Below are 15,353 nucleotides of genomic sequence, written 5' to 3' on the forward strand. Positions count from 1 at the left end.
GAAATGAAAACAAACACCTGGAGAAATCAGCAAAAGTAGCTAGTTTAGCCAAACCAAGAAACACTTCTAAACAAAACAAAACAAAACAAAACTTTCAAAGACTCTGAGCCTCTCCCTATGTAACGTTTCTTAAGTGAACAGGTCTTTCATGATCAAGAGAAACAAACTGTGGCAGAGCCCTACACCAAACTCGCACTGATTCATCTTCCAGCAAGACTGGAGGAACCAACAGAAGCAAACAGTGTGGGGACAGAACACATAAAGCCCCCACCACCGTCAGACGTCAACAGAAAAGAAAGTGAGCACACCCTCCACATACTCTTTCCCACCTTCTCAAGACCACCACCTGGGCCCAGGTAAACGTGAAGGGACCTGAACCCTCTAAAATACTTAACACGTTTAAAAACTCAATCAACCAACACAAAGAGACAACTAAACATTTTGTGTCTCCTGAAAGAAGTTAATTCACAAAACCACCTACAAAGTAGGCTTGCCAAAAAATTGAATCGGAGTCCCAAACAAATCTTTGTACACAACAGAAATGTTCAGGAAATACAGAGGAGTGAGGGAGATATTAAACACTACGACAAGGATGCAATCAGCAAAATCTACCTTTGTGAAACTAAAGAGAACTAAAGACCCAGTGTCTTCAATAAACTGCAAGGGGGGAAAAGAGAGAGAGAGGAGCACCTAGAGATGTAAAGGTCCTATAAACAACTGCAATAGAACCTGATTAAAATAAAATGTTATAGTGATCAGTTATTTGGTGATATTAAGAATTTATTAGGGGCCCCGAGCCTGGGCGTCGGCTCCTCCCCTCCCCTCCCCTTCCCTTTCCTTCCCCTTCTCTCCTTTGTCTCCCTCTCTCTCTCTCAAATCAATAAATAAAATAAAATTATTAGGTGTGATAACAGAAGTATTAAGATTTTACAAAGTTTTCAGCTTTTAGAAATATATACTAAAATATTCGTGAATGAGCCCTGGCCAGTTTGGCTCAGCGGTTAGAGCGTCGGCCTGCGGTCCGGAGAGACCCAGGTTCGGTTCCCGCTAAGGGCGCGTGCTTCGGTTGCAGTTTGTCCCCGGCCCTGGTTGGTCGTGCGGTGGCAGCCACTCGATGTGTCCCTTCACGTCGATGTTTCTCTCTCTTTCTCCCTTCCTCTCTCTCCCTCCCACTCTATCTGTACAAAAAATGGAAAAATGTCCTCGGGTGAGGATAAAAAAATATATATATATTCGTGAATGAAATGATAGGATGTCTGGTATTTGCTTCAAAATAATTAAGGTGGTGGGCTCTAGATGATATAAGATGCTCCAAAGTTGGTCATTGTTGAAGCTGGTAATTGCAGGTTCATTATATAGTTCTCTCCTTTTTTGTATATGTTTAAAATTTTCCACAATTAAAAAAAAGGGGGGGGGGTGGAATGGGGCAAAGGCCAGGAAAAAAGGGAAGGGAAAAATTTTGAAAACTATGAACTTCTTTCTCTTTGGGCCCTAGTAGGAAACCAACTGAATAAATTATGTCCCTAATATCAAAGAAGGTGCAATCTTACAAGTTACTTTTTTCCGTTTTACGGTTTGATAGAACAAATCCCTGTCTAGATGTGAAAACCTCTGAATGTCACTTTGGAATCATCAGGAGACAAACACCAAGGAATACGGCAGGAAAGCAACGTGACACCACGGAGGTGCCTTGATCAGGAATGAAGAAAACATTCCTGACCGCAGGCCAGCAGATCCCAGCATGGGGTGGGAGATGCCTTCTCCTGAAGTCTCTGTTGCTGTATGCAGGCTGGATGCGACTGAGTCCCCCGATTAGGGGACACACAGGAATTAGAGGTCAACCTGGCCGTCCTGAGCTCCAGCCAATCATGGGGCATCTGGGGAAAGGGCTGGGACAAGGCATAGGGAAGCAAGGCCTGACAGATAATTGAATCACACACTTGATTACAAAACATCCAAAATATTTTTGTAGCTGCTGTACAGAAGGTGCTCACGAGAAGGGACCCCACGTCCCCATCCTCCGCGGGGAAGGCCGAGCCCTCGGCAGCTGCTCTGGGCGTGGACGTGACAGCGAGCCCAGCTACAGCGCAACCAGCTGATTGCAACTGCTTTTTCAGCGTGCTGACACAGAGCACGGTGTCCGGTGTCCGGGAGAGGCATCCTCTCTCTGAGGCTCTGAGACGACCATCACGTTTTCCTCATTTCAGGAAATATTTAAACAGGCACCATGCTTGGCATTGCAGGGGCTCACCCTTACATTTCTCTCTCGCTAGCACACTGGGCCCCGGAATGGCTCCATCAACGGCTAAACATTGCACACACAAAAATAATGAATTAAAGATCTTCAGTCAGCAGCCGGTGTGGCTCAGCGGACTGAGCACAGTCCCACAGACTGAGGTCCCAGTCCGATTCCCGGTCAGGGCACTGCCCGGGCTGCAGGCTTGACCCCCAGTGTGGGGCATGCAGGAGACAGCCAACTGATGTTTCTCTCTCACATCAGTGTTTCTCTCTCTCTCTAAAAAATCAATGAAAACATACACTTTTTAAATCTTCAGTCAGAGAAGCCCACAGCAGCTTACACCGCGGTTTCCACCGTCTGGCCCGGACTGATCGTAGCAGCCTCGTTTCTCGGGGCACCCGTTCCCGGAACCCCCCACGCTGTTCCGTACCCCTGCTCTTTGCTGGCAAAGCCCTCCCCTCCTTTTTATGTGCAGTTGTCCAGGTGCCTCACAGGAATCCATTCAAATCCCCTTCCCCTTGGAAGCCTTCCTTGATGCGCTCCCTGGCAGAATTAGTCACTCCCTTCTCAAAACCTGGATGATAACTGCCACTGAAGCAATTTTAATTACTAATTTACATATGTAACATCCTCAAATACTGTGAGTCTCCAATGACTGTGACTGTGCCTTGTTTACGTGCATGTGTGACTGTTTGCAGATCTCCCGTGCTCCCAGCCAACCTCCCTGACCTTTGCTATGGGGACTTCAGCCAATAACCTTCCAGGAATAGCCCACACGACGGCTAAAATGTATTGGCCAGACGGTGGGACATCAGCTTTCTGAAACCAGTCGTGGGTGAGGGAGGGGAGTCAGTCGGCTGGCTCTCATGGCACATTCTTTCCTCCCGGGGCTCTGTAACCAGGGAAAACACACACACACTCTCATGACGGGTGTTTCACAGAAAATTATCTGAGCCCATACCAACAGCCAGCAAGCTACAAGTATCTGTAATTTCCTGGAAAGGGGTGCCACCAGCTCAGATTTCCGTGGCACCTCTGGACACAGTGCCTCCACATTCTTATTTCATTGCACCCCCATATCGGCGTCGTGAGGTCAGCAGGACAGACGTGGTCTCTGCAGATGAGGAGGTAGACCCCAAAAGATTAAGCAACGTGCCCTGGCCGGTTTGGCTCAGCGGTTAGAGCATCGGCCTGCGGTCCCGAGAGACCCGGGTTCGGTTCCCGCTAAGGGCACGTACCTCGGTTGCAGTTTGTCCCCGGCCCTGGTCGGTCGTGCGGGTGGCAGCCACTCGATGTGCCCCTTTCACATCGATGTTTCTCTCTCTCTCTCTTCCTCTCTCTCCCTCCCACTCTACCTGAACAAAAAATGTCCTCGGGTGAGGATAAAAAAAAAAAGATTAAGCAACGTGTTCAAATGTATCGACACTAGTCATCACTATACTAAGAGCTGAGCCAGGCTTTTAGTTCCTAGTTTAAGGTTCTCATCAAACTGAATCCCCTTAGTATGGCTCTTCCCAACCCAACGCTGCCCCTCACCTCCACTCTCTGGCCATACATCCTCTGGGTAAACATGAAGCTTCTGTTTTTAAAGGCAGGCAAGGAAAGCTAACTTTCTCCTCAGGGTCTTTTTTTTTTTTATCCTCAACCGAGGACATTTTTCCATTTTTTGTTCAGATAGAGTGGGAGGGAGAGAGAAGAAGAGAGAGAGAGAGAGAGAGAAACATTGACGTGAAAGGGACACATCAAGTGGCCGCCACCCGCACGACCAGCCAGGGCCGGGGACAAACTGCAACCGAGGTACATGCCCTTAGTGGGAACCAAACCCAGGTCTCTCTGGACCGCAGGCCCACACTCTAACTGCTGAGTCAAACCGGCCAGGGCTCCTTAGGGTCTTAATACAAGTTATTCCCCAAATGACTCCCCTCAAGACAGGGTCCTTGTGTGGAGAGAAAATATGGACATCTTAGGAGGAAAGGGCAGGGGGTTAGGGGGGCGGCAAGGCCCAGGCTCCCTGCCCTCGAGTCCTCCAGCCGGGGTCTGCTGCGCTGAGACCTGAGCCTGCAGCAGGCATTGTGGGATAGCAGCACCTCTGTGACCAACGTGAAGTACAGAATTTGAGAAGTGAGAGATCCCTTTGGCTCAACACAAAAGCCTCCTGTTTCATTTTTGCTACCTTAGTCAGTCCTCCAACTGCAGCCAGAGCGCTCTGAAAAAGGTTAATCATTGCTAGATCAGTTAATACTATATTGCACATGTGAAAGCTGTTGAGAGAGTCCATCTTTAAGGTTCTCACTACAAGAAAAAGATTCAGGAGAGCTTGGCAAAGCCTCTGAAGGGACCCTTAAGCCAGGGGACAACGAGGGCTCCTGAATGTACCTGGCTTGCACCCCAACCCCCACCTAAGATGCTTCAAGAATGAATGTATCCTACACAAACTGATCAGAAACTTCTTGACTGCCAACTTCATCATAAAGTTATAGTTAAGCCCACGTTGGAGAATAAATTCATAAGAAAAAAATCTCAAAAATGTTTTGTTCAAAGATGTTCCTAACAGTAAAGAACACAGAGTGAAGTCTGGAAAAACCCCAAAGGCACAATAACCAGGAAATGCTACACACTCGTTTTAATTACAAATCTAGACTTCTTGATAAACTCAGTGAATTGAGCACCGGCCTTTGCTTTCTCCCCCTTTCCACCCTCTGGTCCTAATTTAACAACCAAGAGAATGGGAAAGAAAGAGTGGGGGACGAGGGAGGGCAGAAAGAATAAAAAAAAAAAAAAAAAACAGTGGCTGAAATTGTGCCAGACTGGAAACTAGGAAACGGTGGCATCCAAAACTCTCAAAGATTTTCTACTGGGTATAACTGGGACACAGCCGAGCAAAGAACGAAGAGGTATGTTTAACGCATGTCCCTGAGGTTACTGACGTTATCAAGGGTACCTACGAGGTAGCACATGTCCTGAACTCCTCACATCCACTCGCGTTTGAAAGAGGGGTTGTCTACGGAGCACTAGGGGGGCAGAAGGGCAGACAGTGGGGCAGAGCAAGACTACCAGAGTGTCTCCTGGTGTCAAAAAGGGGATGTCAAGCCAGGTGGATACGCCACGTGAGGGCTACCAGCAGAGGGCACCCTGCCCACATAGCTTCATTTCCCCATGATGGGTAGCGATATAACAGAAAGATCAGAGCAACAAACATGAAGGCAACTGGGTCAGCTGCCCTGGGCAGCTCCAAGCAGGGAGCAGGCAAGGCTGCACGTTCCGAAGGGGTGGTCGACGCAGATGGGGAGAGTACCTAAAACAAGAAGGAAGCCAGGCTACACTGGGTCCAACAGAGAGGAGCCAGACCAAGTTTCCCTGACCGGCGGTCCAGGACCCTGGCTTTCTTCCTTCTGACGCCTTTCCCCACTGACAGATTACTCTATTGATCTGTCAACTGATTACTTAACTCAACCTAAGATCCAAGAAGGCAATTCTGACACCAAGTAGAGACACAGGAAATCCAGTAACTCACTTGTTCTGGTGAGAGGCAAATCGCAGGCCTTCATTCTCTGATCAGACACAAGTAAACCGAAAAATAATTCCAGCTGCATTATCTCATCATTCAGACACAAGAAAACCAAAATATGAAGAAAGCAGCACAGTCCTTAAGAGCAAATATATACATTTGAAAAGATTTATCCCATGAAATAGAATACTTTAGGCTACATCTACTTTGTGCTCCCATTTAAAATAAAAGGAGCCCTGGCCAGTTTGGCTCAGCGGTTAGAGCGTCGACCTGCGGTCCCGAGAGGACCGGGTTCGGTTCCCGCTAAGGGTGCGTACCTCAGTTTGTCCCCGGCCCTGGTTGGTCGTGCGGGTGGCAGCCACTCGATGTGTCCCTTTCACATCGGTGTTTCTCTCTCTCTGTCTGTTCCTGTCTCTCCCTCCCATTCTACCTGAACAAAAAAGGAAAAATGTCCTCGGGTGAGGATTAAAAGAAATAATAAAATAAAATAAAAGGAAAAGAGAATTTTAAAATTCAAAGAACATGGGAGAATAAATAAATTAAAGCACAAATTGAAAACAAAAAGGAGTAGCCCTGGCCGGGTGGCTTGGTTACTCAGAATATTCCTATCTTAAACATTCCCCCAAACCTCCATGGGCATTTGCACGAGTTCTCTAAGTTCCTGAGGCCACCAGTCTGTGGTTTCTACAATCTTCCCTAAAGACTCATATTTGCCTACTTTGGATTCTGGACTATTTCTTATGAGGTAATGACTCTTCTTCGTCAGACCTGTTTTAAAGCCTTATTCGTAGGTTAGCAACGTTGTTTAGACTGAAAATATTTTCCTAGCTTTTCTATTAGTAAACCTGCCATTCAAATAAAATGCACCCATAGCCTGATGTGAAACAACCCCTCCAACGAGATCACAAGTGAGGTCAGGATGAAAGGACACAAGTTCACATTCCTTGGCTAAGTGTCCACTGTCTGTTGCTAGCTTTTTCTAAGAATCTCCAGACTAGCAATCGCTTCTCCAGACATTCTTGTGATTCCTGGGAGCAAAGGTTTTCCCCAACTCAGCTGAACTTAAACATGATCCCTTTCCATTCCTTCTAAGGAGGATCCACTATTCCAAGCACACACTGAATACCTAATACACATCAGCCAAAGTGCCGACTCAGGGCTACTAAATGAAATAGGATATGACATCTGTGTCTAAATAATTCAATCTAGCTGGGCACATGGACACGAGAACCTCTAACTATGATGCAACACAATATGGATGATATAGAGCTCTAGGCAAAATGCAGGTGCGCAAGGGATGCTGGGCAACTTGAGAAGCAGGAGTACATTTGCTACATGGGAAAACAAGGCAGAGAGCACGGTGTGGACATTCCAGGCTAAGAAGTCACTGCCATTGAAGGAGGAGAGGTATTTCCAGAAGTCTGTCCCTAACTGGATGATAACTAAGACCCGTAACACAAAGGTTCTGCCTCTATTGCTGGTCAAGTGTGTGCCTGCCATTTGGAGGACTCAAAACCCCAAGCAGACAGCTTCCTAAAGAGATGGATTAAACCTTCCTAAAAGCACATATTCAAAGAGAATGTGTCTCCAATACCTCTTAGCTATGCTATTTGTTCATCTTACAAAACCTGGTCCTAGTTTGCATGCTTTTGTACTGTCATCTGACACAGTCTTAAATATATGGAACACACTCAGTGCTATGTATTTACTTCCTTTATTGATTTGAGAGAGAGAGGAAGGGAGAGGGAGAGAGATAGAAACATCGATGAGAGAAAACATCGACTGGCTGCCTCCTGCATGCCCCACACTGGGGATCTGGCCCACAACCTGGGCATGTGCCCTGACTGGGAATCGAACTGGTGACCTCTTGGTGCATGGGTCGACGCTCAACCACGGAGACACAGGCTAGGCAACACACTCAGTGTATAATGAAACAAGATGGCTATGAAAAATTAAAGGGAAGGTGCTGGTCGGTGTGGCTCAACTGGTTGGGCCTCATCTTGTGCACAGAAAGTTGCTAGTTCAATTCCCGTTCAGGGCATATATATGCCCAGGTTGTGGGTTTGGTCCCGGTCGGGGTGCATACAGGAGGCAACTGATCTATGTTTCTCTCTCTCTTTCCCTCCCTCCTTTCCTCTCTCTCTAAAATCAATAAAAATACCCTGATGCCTAGCCCTGGCTAGTGTGGCTCAGTTGGTTGGGTGTTGTCCCATGCACCAAAAGGTTGCTGGTTCGATTCCTTGTCAAGGCACATGCCCAGCTCAATGCCCTGTAGTGGGTGTGCAGGAGGCAGATGACTGATGTTTTGTTCTTACATCGATGTTTCTCCTTCTTTCTCTCTCTCTAAAAAAAAAAAACAATAAAATTTTTAAATGAAATCCTGATGCCTAGGCCCCATCCTGATTTAATTGGTCTGGGATGCAGTCTGGGTGTCAGGTTTAGAAAATTGAAGAATAAAAAATAAAACAATTTTTTTAATTAAAGGAAAGGGCATTTTTGGTGTTCAGAACAAAGACCTAGACAAAACACTATACTATCCAGAGCTGAATATGTACCAGGTGATCAAATGCCTGTTGATGAATCATCAGCCCAGACCCAACCTTTTCAAAAACAGAAACCACTCAAGTGAGGAACAGAAGAGGGCAGGACTCAATGACCAACAGCAACTGCCAAGTGCTTCCTGTGAACTCCACGCCTGCAACCTGCACCACTCAGCTGTGCTTTAAAGAGCCCCGCACACTGAGCAAGACTGAAAGTGTCCTGGCTTCAGAAACTACTACAGGGACTCTTCCCTGGATCCCTAGGCACCTCGCACCAAAAGTATGTGCAGGTTTTGCGTGTGCACGTGCAAGTTTGAGTCTTCCTTCAGAGGGGACCTATCATTTTTAGAGTCCTAAAAATACCCGTGGGGGGAAAAGTCAGGCACTGCAGATTCTAAACTGTCTCTCAAATCTAAAAAGAGGAAACAGAGGTAACATTTGTATTTCCATGAGCTAGCCAAATTCAAACTGCCCCCTAGAATGCTCTCACATCCAATGATTTGTGACACATACACCCTTCCTTTGGGGGAGGGGGTGTCCTTAAACCCTCAACCCAAACCTAAAAGTAACCTGAGGTGAGAATTTGTTCAATTAGAAGGAAATAGGTGATGATACTGCAATAGCTCCCACTTGCTTGAAAAAAACATTTCGCTTCATTTTCTTCTCCCACAGGATCACAGCATTCTCCCAGGACGGGTTCTGTGGCACCGGGTACTGTCGCACTGACTCTGGAGCCTGCCCTCACCGCAGACGTCCTTCCTGGAACTCCTCGGAGCCTGCGACCGGCTCCCCCGTGGCATCTCTTCAGAAGCCCGAAGCCTCCCTGCCTCCGGCCCACCCGGCGACCTGGCTGCTCCAGTTCGAATTCTCACGTTCCTCCCCCCACGACTCAGACTGGACGTGGGGGATTCCTTTTCACCTCCATGGTTAAATGATTCTTGGGGTGGGGGGGCACTCAACAAGCAAGAGTCCGATCAGAGTCTAAACGGTGAAGAGTAAAAGAAAAAGCAGGAATGGGATATTCTAGAGCAGGACTGCTCAAAAGAGCCTCACAGCTAAGCAACCGGACAGGGAAAGCGGAGCGAGGCAGGGAGGACAGGAAAGGAAAAGGCCTTAGACTTCATTCTGGTCAGTCGGCCCCTCACATGACCTGAGGAGAGACCAGCCCGTGGATAAGGGCCGGTGGACGGATTTCAGACCAGGGTCAAGGAAAGAATGAGGAAAAAAATCTTACAAATGCATTTGTCTATAAACTACGAGGTTAAAACAAAGTCAGAAAGGAGGCAGTTCCCACATGTCGGCAGGGAGGTGTGGGGCCTGTTCTGAAGCCAATATACGAGAGATCAGTAGACAGCAAGCCTTTCTCAAGATGCTATTATTTACATTTCACATATGAGAGGAAAATGTCAACTGTCCAAAGTGAAGAATATGACTAAGTTTTAGGTAAGGCTGCTGTGGTGGAGGAGGTGTTGGTAGGTTAACTTTCCTCAAAGGCCCTCCTACGGTTAGCTGTTGTTTGACAAAATCTAGATAAAAGGAATAATATATATATATTACAGAACTATATAGGAATAGTCTAGATACATTCCTATAATACACATAATTAAATGTTTTAAGCACCTTTCTCCAAGTACTGAAAAACTTGATTATGTATGTCTCTACAAGATGGCAGAGGGGATGGGGTAAAATAATGATCACTTTCTATTTATTCTATAGACAAAAAGAGACATTTCAAACACATGGGAGATTTAAGTCACCTAATTACCAGGATGCTATACTCCCCCAAACCACACATTGGAGGCTATGGAAAAAAAATCCATTCATGTATTCATGCAAACAGATGCTGACCAGAGTTCCCGCTGAGGGGCAGGTACTATCCTCCATGCAGGGGAAAGCAAGCTGACAAGGAGTTTACTGGAGGAATCAAGTGTGAGGGGTGCGGCACACACCTAGGACAGACAGCAACATGGCATAAAGTGATAAATACATGCAGGAGAAACTGCTGTGCTAGAGTCTAGAGAGAGCCAGAGAAACTCTGCCCTGGGAGGAAGGCTTCGGAGAGGGCAGTCAGCTGGCTTCACAGGATGGCAGAGGCCTGGGTTTAAATTCCAGCTCTCCTACTGGCTGTACAGCCATCAGAAAACCACCTAAATGCACCCCCGTGGGCTGACAAACGGCAAGAGCTGGGGGCAGATGGCCAGGGGGCGTGTCTGGGACAGCCTGCTACAAGCAGTGCGGAGCACTCCACGGAGGGGAGGGGACACGGGAGGGGAGGGGACACGGGAGGGGAGGGGAGGGGAGGGCGCTCCGCCCGCAGCATTGCGTCGCAGAACCGGCTCGGGTAAGTGGCAGCCACAGCTGAGACTGTCCCCACGGACAGAACACGAGCCACCCAGCGACTAGCTCCAGGCTCAGGGATCTTAAGAATCTGAGGTGGATCTCCTGGGCAAAGGCTAGCTTTTAAGCAAGAAAGTGGCAATTACACATAACTTTGATAAAAAGAGTTTAGAAAAGGCACACAGAACAAAAAAAGGGATGAGAGGGATCAGTTAGGGAGCTACTGTAATGGTCCGGTCACCCCCGTCCCTCCCCCCGTGGGACCTGAATTGTGTGGCAGATGCCATGAAGAGGAAAGGACAGATAAGAAGTGTCGTCAGCATGAAGGTCAAATGGCCCGAGATACTATGAGGAATGTTACCCAAGTAGAAAAAACAAAGTCTGGCTATACCAGGGAACCATGTTTCAAACACAAGTAAATTACAGAGGATTAGAAACGCTGCAGTTCTAACAAAATCAAGTAAAACCAAGTTCAACAACCTTGTGTACTTGTCCTCAAATCCACAGAACCCATCGTCAGGACAACACAGAGGGAAATCCTGTGAAAATGACCCTGTTCGACCAAGGCTTACAGCAAGGCCACTGAGGACCTGACTTTCTTACCCAGGTGGGAGCTGCCTCCCCAAGTGGATTCCTCCCACTCACCTTCAGCCATCTGTTTCGGTGACACCTGATTCAAGTCATTTTTCAACTGTCACAAGCCAGCAACTCTCACTGAGGGAACTCACCGGGGGAACTGTGCACCAGGTCCATTTAAGGAGGCCAGACGACCAAAGAGCCCACCGGCCGCCATCACAGCCCGACTCTGACATGGCCAGAAGGTCTGCCTTGGATCATCTAACAAATGACCCAAAGAGCAGGGAGCAAAAGATGGTGAGCTGAGCGCCCCAGGAGCCTGGGCTATGATTTGACCCAGAAAGCAACCCCCAAACAGAAAGCAAACTCTTGGGGCTAAGAAATACTCAAGGACTCAGAGACAAAACCCATGCTTTTCACAGCAATCCACACATACACCTCGAAGTCAAGGAGGATAAAAGAAATTAAATGTCTTAAGCTCACACTCTCTGCCAGCGCTGGGCAAGCTTTACACATTATGTCTCATTTAACCCTTAAAATGACTTGAAGGTTGGGGAGGTCAAGGGAGGTGACCTTTATTATCCCTGTTTTCCTACAAGAGATCAGGCCCAGGGAGGTTAGAGGGTAGACAAGTAGAGGCTCACCCAAGAGTTCAGAACAGAGGCTAGTGGCCCTCCACCATCTGCCCCCTTGTCACAGGAGATTCCACTAAATAAGCACCTACCAGACAGGAGACCCACCCCCCTCCTCCCAACCACCAGATTCATCTTTGCATCTGTACCAGCATCTGGTCATGAGCAATTCTTCACGTGTCTCTTCAAACAATTCCTGATGCACCGGCCATTTCTCTCAGGGGATTTTAAGGGCCAGTCAGCTCCAGGAAAGAGCCAACACAAAGGACCAGAAACCATAACAAACAGTTCCATTTGGCTGTCAGCAATCCCCCACAGATGCCCACCACAGCGTCTGCACACAGAAATAAACCTGAGTGGTCAGACACCGTCATGCATGGGCACATCTGGTTGGAACAGTCAGGGACAATGCAGGGGATAAGGGTTTCTCATCCCCAGGGAACTTGTGGGTAACATATATCTTGCCCAAATGGTCTGATGATTCACCCTGCCATTCCTTACTTGATGGAACAGACCTGACTTCTAATATATGATAACTATGGAACTTCAAGCAGTGAGGAAAAAATGTTCAATAAATGCTGATGGAGAATTTAGTTAACCATCTAGAAAACAATTAAGTTATATTCTTCTCTAACTCCAAATGCAAAAATAAATAGAAGATCATATAAAGAATTAAATGCAAAATTTTTAAAAATAATATTAGATGATGGCCTGGTTGGTCTGGCACAGTGATTAGAGCGTCAGCCCACAGACCAAAGGGTCTGAGGTTTGATTACCAGTCAAGGGCACGTACCTGGGTCGTAGGTTTGATCCCCAGCCCTGGTCAAAGCGCATGCGGGAGGCAACCAATCAATGTTTCTCTCTCATATGGATGTCTCTCTCTTCCTCTATCCCTCCCTCCCTCCCTTCTACTCTCATTCAGAATCAATAGAAAAAATATCCTCAGGTGAGGATTAACAACAACAACAAAAGGAGCATTAGATGATGATTTTATCAGGGGTCGACAAACATTTCATGTAAAGGACCAGATAGCAAATATTTTCAGCTCTGCACACCCTACATCTTCATTGCAACATCCCAAGTGTGCTGTAATTGTGCAAAAGCAGCTGCAGACAGAAAGTAAGCAAATGAGTGTGGCTACGTTCCAATAAATTTTACTTATGAATACTGAAATTTGAATTACACCAATTTGCACATACATAAAATATAATTTTTTTTTCAGTCATTTAAAAATAGAAAAACCACTCTGAAGACTGACATTGTCAGGGCTTAGGGAGAGTAAGCATGGCTACAAAAGGGTAGCTTGATTGTGGTGGTGCTGGTTACAGAGACATACACATGTGACAGAACTGAGTACACACATGCACCTGAACACAGGGAGTATATACAAAACTGGGAAATCTGAACGTGTTCTGTGGACTGCACCAATGTCAGTTCCCTGGTATTGTTAGACAAGAAATTACCATTGGAGAAAACTGGTTAAAGGACACCTGGGACCTCCTTATCCACATTTTTTGGCAACTTCCTATGAATCTATAATTTTTCAAAATAAATTTTTCTTCTTTTTTTTTTTCCTTTGTTGATTTTAGAGAGAGTGGAAATGAGAGGGAGAGAGAGAAAGAGAAACATCAATGAGAGAGAACATCAATTGGCTGCCTCCTGCATGCCCCCCACTAGGGACCGGGCCCACAACCTAGGCATGTGCCCTGACCAGGAATCAAACCAGCGACCTTTTGGTGCATGGGTTGATGCTCAACCACTGAGCCACACCGGCTGGACAAAACATTTTTTAAAATTATTAACTGATGGGCTGTACTAAACCAGCGGCTGGCTAGATCTGACCTGTTGGCCTTTGTTTGATGGTTCCTGATTTACCTGAATAGCATATAAAATCCTGAGTTGGGGAGGGGCTTTCGAAACCCAAAACCAAAAGCAGCATCCATACAGAAAAAGACTGACAGATTTAACAATTTTCTTCTCTCTATGTCAAAAAGACACAATTAGCAAAACTAGAAAGATAACAGCAAACTGGGAAGAGGAGTTGAACATATAGGACTATAGGTTGGCTGCTTTGATAGAGTAAACATTTTGAAAATCAACATTAAAAAAGCCTGATACACAAATGGACAAATGATGGCCAATAAACAATAATTGTTCAATATGATTGGTAAACAACAAACTGAAAATGAAAATAAGACATCATTTCTCCCATCAAACTGACAAAGAGTAAAAAGATTACCTGATTCTAAAGCCACTTTGTTTCTACTAACCATACTAAAAATATTTAGAAAAACAAAGTAATAAATATTTAAATTTTTTTTTTTTTTTTTTCCCAAAGCTCTGTTCAGAGCCAAAAGAACAAGGAAGGACTCTGTAAACCGGAAGAGAGAATATGGGCTGGCTGACAAAGCTGTGGTTAGGGGACTCTGGGACTGGTTGATCAACCTTAGCTAAGGAGAAAATGTTCATAGTAGAACCAGTGTCTCTCACTTTCTCTGTTTTTGTTTTTTTTCTGCTGTACTTTCTTTTTAATTTTATAGATTCAGAAACTGAGGCACAAAGTGGCTAAAGTGGCCCTCCAGCTAGTTAATGGCAGAGTTTAGCCTAAAATAAGTTCCTTGACTCACCAGCAGGCTGTCTAGGTGCAATAGGAACCTTCCATTTTGGTCAAACAGATCACGCCTTTAAGGTATATAGTGGTAGAACCAGTGTCTCTTCCTCAATCTTCAGCCATGCCTAAGTGTCATCGATGTTGATGCCAAGGACAAAAATGCAGGAGATAATACCATTTGTCTTCAATGACCCAAGTGCTTTTCCTTTGTCAGCTGTGACTAATGGCAGATGGTAATATTTATGCTGGGTGAATTTCATCTTACTATGAAACTCAAGCCCCAGGAAAGTAGACAGTCCTCAAAATCACCCAAGGAAGCAAAGGACACAAATGGCAGTCATCCAAATGCTGTGCTAAAACTCGGCATGGAAATATTTTTAATTCTATGCACAATGGTGTTACCACACCAAGGGAGGAGTCCACACAGAAAAAGCAGGAAACCCATTCTTCTTGGGTTTTGGTGTGAAGACAACAGCTTCCAAAAGTGTAAGAAAAAAGCTTAGAGCTCTTCCAGCTGTCATCAGCGAACCCACACATCAAGTATTTTTAGGACTCTAGAATGATTTCGCTCCTACGCTAGACCAGGATGATCACTTTGGACATATATCCTGGAGATAAGCATGGGTCTGAGGGCATTGGGGAAGGAGCTTGCATTTCCTCATCTGTAAAACAGGGATAATACTGTATTATCTGCCTGCCTCAGAGAGTACCAAATGAGGGGAATCAGTGAAATGCTCAGGCAAGCCCCTTGCAATGAGTAGGTTCTTCAACTCTCACTCCCATCCATCGTGTCTTCCCTTATCTGCCTTTATCCTTCAACAACGAACATAATCCTTTTCTACATGCTCAACTGCACTACAGGTGGAGAAACAAAGACTGGGATAAGTAACAGAAGGGGAAACGAATGACG

General features: G+C 46.1%; 1 protein-coding gene across 2 annotated transcripts in view; it reads right to left on the minus strand.

The window, feature by feature from the left end:
* SNX30 (sorting nexin family member 30) overlaps window positions 1–15,353 on the minus strand; it is a 95,276-nt gene that overhangs the window by 62,384 nt on the left and 17,539 nt on the right. The window lies entirely within an intron of this gene.

This window comes from Molossus molossus, unplaced genomic scaffold (genome assembly GCF_014108415.1).
Source record: "Molossus molossus isolate mMolMol1 unplaced genomic scaffold, mMolMol1.p scaffold_m16_p_14, whole genome shotgun sequence".
Lineage (NCBI taxonomy): Eukaryota > Metazoa > Chordata > Mammalia > Chiroptera > Molossidae > Molossus > Molossus molossus.